The following is a 7,456-nucleotide window of genomic DNA, read 5'->3' on the forward strand; positions in this document are numbered from 1 at the left end:
GTCTGTCTCTGTGAATTGTCAGCAGGTTCTCTTTCCTGTGCATGCCTTTATATACACACCGGAACAATCACATGAATAATTAAACCCAGTGCCAGACCCACTTTTTTACAGTAAGAGTCAAGATTAATTAACGGAAGCTTTGGTCCGCCGCAGATTGCTGGTGCTTACTCTGATGGTTGAAGTAATCTTTTGCCGAATGAGTGAAATTTAATATCGAATTGTATGAACCCATTTACTCGATTGAAACAGAAACATTCTCTTATATCTGTAGTGTCTTTTTAATTGCGTCAGGGGGGTTCCCTGCTTTGGATTTCCTAGTTCATCCGTGTATGACATGGTTGGCCAAACATCTGAATGGTTCACATACAATACTATATTTCCATGGAGCAGCATGTATAGCCTGCATCTCCTCACAGCAATAGCAAAAATTTGCTGTCTTCATATTACAGTATTGTAGGCCTTAAATGGGTTGTCATCTACTCGGGCAACCCTTTCTCAATCAGCAGGTTTGCCCACAGTAAAATAACAACACTTATACTCACCTCAGGTGCTAGTGCCGTTTTAGTGGTGTTGGTACTGGCTCTCTTGTGGCTTACGTCACATCGTTATGTCACACGATCCCTGTGCCCCATCAGCGCTGGCTTCATTCTCTCCTCCTTCAGACAAATCAAGCATCAAGAGGAAATGATTGGCCAGTAGCTCTCACTTTATCTTGATGTCTGATTCGTCCGAAGGCGAATAGTTTGAAGTCAGCGCTGATGGGGCACAGGGATTGCGTGACATAACATTGTGACAAGAGTGCTGACATCGCTGGAATGACGCCAACCCCAGAGGTGAGTATAAGTGTTGTTAATTTACTGAGGGCATATATGTAATATGCTACTCGGACAACCCCTTTAAATTGACGAAAGCACACTAAGTGACATATGAAAATACCTTTATGAAAATTGTGGAATACATATTTTTAGGGCTTAACTTGTTCCAAAGATAAAGAGCATACTCGTTTTATACTATAGGTTATTTTCTTCATTGAATTATATAGGTGACCATGTAAAGCGACTTATGAGGAGTTTGATCTTATAAAACTCATAGTGATAATTAGCAGACAAACAGCATCAATAGCACATTATGAACTTGACTGTCTAAGAGGAAAAATCTTGGTGGTGCTGTGTGTTTGCGCTATGGATTAATAAAGTGGAAATAAAGCTGGCTGTTTTAACCCTGATGCAGGACCTCTTTGGTTATTTTGGAGTATCATTGTAAAAACCTAGGCAGAGATGAGGACCAGCAGGGAAATCCATTGCAGGCTTAAGGCCCCTGTACACATTAGACTAATCGATACCTGATATCAACGGGTTTGGCTGAAAGTCTAATGGGTAAGGGGGTTCCCGACAGATGGATGTCGGGGAAAATGAGTGTCAGGCATGTCAGATTTAGACTGCCAATCTTTGTTCTTTAAGTAAGACATAAGCCGCCATCATAGATGTTTGCAGCTGCTCTCTCATAGAGAACTCAGGAGCGCTCAACAGAAACGCTTCTATGTATGGGCGAGATGGGTGATAACAGCTATGTAAAGTGTATGAGGAGCTTTAGGTGGATCCGGTGCTACTACGTTTGTGTTTGTCCCATTTATCTACGTGGGATTTGCAAAAATACATGTACTTTCCTCCAAAAGCAACCTCATTAAAACAAATAAAGCTGATTGTCAGCCCTGTGGAAACGTAACCCCTTCTGATGTGGCCAATTTTCATTTTTGCACTTTCATTTTTTACCTCCCCCTCTTCCAAGAGCCATATCTTTGCAACTTCTCCGTCGTCATAGCCATATGGTGACTTGTTTTTTTGTTTAAATAGTTGTCGTTTTGAATGGCACTGTTCATATTACCATATAAATTACTTAAAAATCAGGGGGGGGGGATTCCAAGTGCTTTGATAAGATTAAAAAAACGCAATAGTGCCACTGTTTTTTTTTGTTTTTTTTTTAACCTGTTATAGTCCACTGTCAAACTCTGAAATCGGAATTAAAGGGGTTGTCCACTACTATTGAAAATAGCCCAATGTATTTTTATGATGAAAAGAAGTGTCTTTGCAATTACCTTCCATTTCTGTTTCTGCCTTTGAGCGGCGCTATCACTGGCTGCTCACAGGCAGCACATGACCCCCCCCCACTGACGTCATGTCAAGTGAGGCGTGACTCAGTGCTGGGGTCCCCGCGGTGGCTGCTGGGTTGTGGGCGGGGTTACCCCCCACGTCACACCCTGCACCCTGTTACTTTTTTTTTATTTCAATATTGCAGAATATAATGAAATATATGTTCCCTTAAGAGTACCCAATGGCAGTAATGGGTGTTATTTAAGGTGTTAAACTTGCTACTATGCTGTTAGTAGCAAGTACTGGATATATAACATAGCCGGCACTGGCTGTGTATGAAGCAGGCTCAGCCCCTGAGCCATACAGGTATGGCAGGTGTTGGGAAGGGGTTAAAGTCTAATGCGAAAAATATAGCTTGAATGCTGTTTCTCTAAAACTATATTATTGCATACAATCTTATGACTTTTGCAGGAATTCTGACATCGCCTGCTATGAGAGGCGTATCCGGGGGGGCAGGCGGGCCATTTGCCCCGGGTGCAACTGGCAGGGGGGCACAGTCGGGTCGCCTAATGCGGTGGTCCTAGGTGTCTCCCCCGCCAGCTGCATTTTGCCACCCCTGGACTGGGAGTCAGCAGTTCTCTGAGCCGGCGGCTACCATCTGTTGTATTCGCGTCTTTCAGATCATTCTACTGATGTCACTCGCCGGTGTTGCAGAGACGTGAACGGTGGTAAGTGCTCCTGTGGATTTGAAGACACCGAAGATTTGTTTGGGGGGGAGGCAGAATAAATAGGATCTAAGGACACAGTTATGGGAACAGAATAAATAGGTTCTAGTGACACAGTTTGGGGGGAGCAGATGTAATAAGATCTAAAGACACAGTTTGAGGGGGAGAATAAATATGATCTAGGGACATAGTTTGGGGGGCAGATGTAATTGGATCTAAGGACAGAGTTTGGGGGGAGCAGATGTAATAGGATCTAAGGACACCGTTTCGAGGGAAGGACATGTAATAGGACCTAAGGACACAGTATGGGGGACGTCAGATGTAATGTTATTTGAGGACACAGTTTGGGGGACAAGGAAGGGGTGGGTGTGGACACAATATGTAGAGGGGGAAGTGTGAGAAATTTGAGGGGGGCATGGATGCAGATGCAATATGGTGAGTGGAGGGCATGGATGCAGACTCAGTATGGTGAGTGGGGGCATGGATGCAGACACAGTATGGTGAGTGAGGGGGCATGGATGCAGACGCAGTATGGTGAGTGGGGGGACATGGATGCAGATGCAGTATGGTGAGTGGGGGGGTGGGTGCCAACACAATATGAGAAACGAGGGTGAGAATGTATGTGGCCGCAGTATAGAGAGCGAAGGTGATGGGATGAGTGGAGACACAGTATGGGGAGTCGGGGTGATGTGTGAGGAGGCAGTATGGAAAGTGAGGGGGTAAATATATGAGGAGACAGTAATGTTAGCAGGGGGGATTTGAGAGGAGACAGTATGAGGAGGGAGGGGGAAATGTGTGAGGAGACTATTAAGGGGAATAGTATGAGTGGGCACAGAATAGAGACTGAGTAGTGTGAGGGGGTAGCATGGGGAGACAATGGAAGAGCACAGCCAGGAGGGGACAGCATGCCAAGGAGGGGGAGTGTGATGAGGGGACACAGTATAAAGACTGGTCCCTATAGGGGGGAAAAAGTGTGATAGGACAGTGTGAAGAGGGGGCCCAGTTTAGAAAGGAAATGGCAGTGTGGAGGGCATTGTACCATAAGAGGGACAATGGGGGTCATATTTTGTGCAGGGAATATAGTAAGGGGCAATTATTTATTCAGGGGCTCAGCGTAGGGCAGATATTTTTATTCAGGAGCATTATAATGATACTGCTATTTTTAAGGGCATCATGTGGGGATGTGCTGCAGAAGACCGGAGAAGATGGAAGTCTGCAGAGATGAAGTGTGGATGAGAAAAGTCATCATGGCGTCTGGACAAGATGAAGAAAGACAACGACTCCAAAGACAACGTCATTTATCAAGTACCTGGATGTAAATCTTTTTTTGTGATACTGACTAATTGTCATGTTTTTATTTATATGAGGAGCATTAAAGGGGTTGTCCAAGTTTGTGATGAGTCTGCAGTAATTCTATGTGACTGCAGACTTCTGAATTCTCACAGTGCGCACTGCCCGCCGTCAGGATTCTCTGGTGCAGACGATTTGCATACATGTGATCACATGCTAACTAGACATGCATGGCCTCACTCAGTGAAAATTAATTGAGCAAGACCGAACACGTCTGGTCAGAATGTAGCCAGAAGTATACAAAATGTATACTTGCACTTACCTGACCGTCCACTGCATGTACTGTGAGAATTCAGAAGCCTGTAGTCACATACAGTGACTGCAATTTTCATCTCAAACCTGGACAAGCCCTTTAATTGTAAAATGAAGCCCTGTAGCATGCCAATCCTAACAGCGTGTGATATCCTCACTGTCAGGATTCAGCTCTGCTTGCACGTTCCAGCAGTCATCACATGGCCACTTCACTCATATGTGATTTTCATACGGTCACGTGACAACGAGCTTCTCTTCTTGCTTCTCTCAGTTTTTCACTGAACATTGAGAGAATAAGAGAGAGAGCCGCTCGTCGGCACGTGACTAAGTGTGCAAATCGCATGTGTGCTTGGGGGAAGGAGGGGACGCCAAACTGAATTCTTGTCCTGGGTGCCGAAAAAACTAGATACACCTCTGGCCTGTGAATGTATTGGTGTGAATTTACGCATTGCAGATTTGCTCCAGAAATTCATCTGTACATGGTATAACGTAATCTATGTGCATGCAACAAAAACAACCATGTTTAGATGCATGTAATGGATTTTTCTATCCCCGAAGCCAGGATCATATTCCTCACCAACCGATACACCGATACCTCTTCCCTGTGCCAGTCATTGCACTGGTTGCCCATCCAATACAGAGTTCAATATAAACTTATCACTCTTACACACAAAGCTCTCCACAATTCAGCACCGCCCTACATCTCCTCTCTCATCTCAGTCTACCGCCCTTCCCGTGCCCTCCTTTCTGCTAATGACTTAAAACTAAAATCCTCCATAATCCGAACCTCCCACTCCCGTCTCCAGTATTTCACGCGTGCTGCGCCAATTCTTTGGAATGCACTACCCAGGACAATTCGATTAATCCCCAATACCCACAGTTTTAAACGTGCCCTAAAAACTCATTTCTTTAGACTGGCTTATCACCTTAAAGGGGTTGTCCAGTACTTTATATTACCCCCCCCCCCCCAATGTTTCCCCCGGGGGCCCCTAAGGATTTTTGTAATTACCTTACATTGTTGATACTGCCTGTGAGCAGCGCTATCACCGGCCGCTCACCGGCATCACGTGACCCCCGGCTGCAGCCGGCTCTGGCTCTGACGTCACGACAAGTGCTGGCAGCAGCCGGGGGTCTCTGTCTTCTGCGTTCCACGATGGATGCCAGGCTGTGGGTGGGGTTACCCCTCTCGTCCCACCCGGCATCCACCGCGCGCTCTGACTCTCCCCATTCATTGGGAAAGCATGCGGTGGATGCTGGGTGTGACGCGGGGAGTAACCCCACCCACAACCCAACAGTCACCGCGGGGACCCCAGCGCTGAGTCACGCCTCGCTGGTCGTGACATCAGCGGCGGGTCACGTGATGCCTGTGAGCGGCCAAGGATAGTGCCGCTCGCAGGCAGAAACGGCAACGTAAGGCATTTACAAAAATCCTTAGGGGCCCCGGGGGGATACATTGGGGGGGGGGGGGTAATATAAAGTACTGGACAACTTCATTAACACACTTATCTAACTGTCCTAGTTTGGCACATAGCATTTAGCATATTATGGCTGTATTATGCAATATTTGTACATTTTACCTTTTGTGTCTCCCCTATTTCCTCATAGACTATAAGCTTGTGAGCAGGGCCCTCACTCCTTTTAATATCTGAGTTATGCTTATTCTGTAATGTCTTTTTGTCTGTTCAAGCCCCCCTAAAATTGTAAAGTGCTGCGGAATATGTTTGGCGCCATAAAAATAAAATAATTATTATTATTATCTGAAACAAATGTGTTACCTGTGGATTTAGCTATGGAATTCACATTGCACCTTTGATAGAACTCTCATGCGACTTTGTCTTGCAGATCGATCTATTTGCATGGTTGATTCTGAGTGAGAAGTAGTATTAATTAATGATTGCTGTTCTTCATTTACAGCTCCTGTAATGTTTGCCTTTGTGACACAGAACAATACAGCAGAGTTTCTGAAAATAGTGCTATCAGAGGAGGTGAATATCTGCTACACCTTGTAAGTGTGAGAGTAACTATTGCTGATTTCTAGATCCGGATAAAAGACTCATTATATTTACCATGTCAACTATCTGATTACAGTTGTATGCACACAGATTGCTGAATCAAACTTAAGCTTTCCATGACAATCACATTTGCTAGGGTCGTTCCCTTTCAATTATATTTCTCCACTGGTTTCAGTTTGCCATAAAAACAACCAAACCGCACTGTACTCACCTTCCCTGAGTCTATCAGCTATTCCCAGAGTCATGAATTGGCTGTGGTGCTGACGTCACGTAGACAAGGTTTCCCAAGAGAAAATTGCCTGGATCGCCACACTTCTACCAGCCTACAGCACTGCTATATATAGTGAAAATTATGATCTCCTATGAATGATGGGCTGACATTCACAGGAGGATCATAATGATAGGCACGGAAGTCATCATCAGACCCCAGGCTGTCATGATAACCCATCAGCACCCCGCGATCACCTCACGGGCGTGCTGATGGGAGCGTGGAACGAAGTCTCACCACCACCTGCGCCAGTGATTGACAGCGGGATTTAACAAGTTAACAGTACACAGTTAAAGGCATTGATAAAGGCACATGATCATTTACCGAATCAGTGATCATTTACAGTAAAGATGCGGGCTCAGCGTGCGAGACTGTATCAAAGGCAGGGGCACGACATATGACATACATATGAAGAGGTTCATGACAATTTAAATAAATAAATGGACTGGAGTTGATTCCAAGTGTTGAATTTGCTTTTAGTACCTATTTTAGGTACTCTCTAGAAATGTTCAAACAGGTGTCGATGAAAGTAATGAAGGCCATCATTAAGCTGAAAAAAAATTATCAGATAGCAAAAACTTCAGTAGTAGCCAATTTGGTACATAAAAAAAATGAGTCCACTGAAGCCCAACAACTCCAAAAAGACTACTAAAGTTGATAAAATCTAATTTACATATTAAGAAAAATGTGGATTTATCTGAAATAAGTAGTGATGAGCGAGTATGTTTTATTAACCCTTTCGCCTAGTATGCTCGGTCG

The sequence above is a fragment of the Phyllobates terribilis genome, unplaced genomic scaffold, assembly GCF_046119375.1.
Source record: "Phyllobates terribilis strain yellow unplaced genomic scaffold, ASM4611937v1 Scaffold_11__3_contigs__length_659146591, whole genome shotgun sequence".
In the NCBI taxonomy this organism is placed as follows: domain Eukaryota; kingdom Metazoa; phylum Chordata; class Amphibia; order Anura; family Dendrobatidae; genus Phyllobates; species Phyllobates terribilis.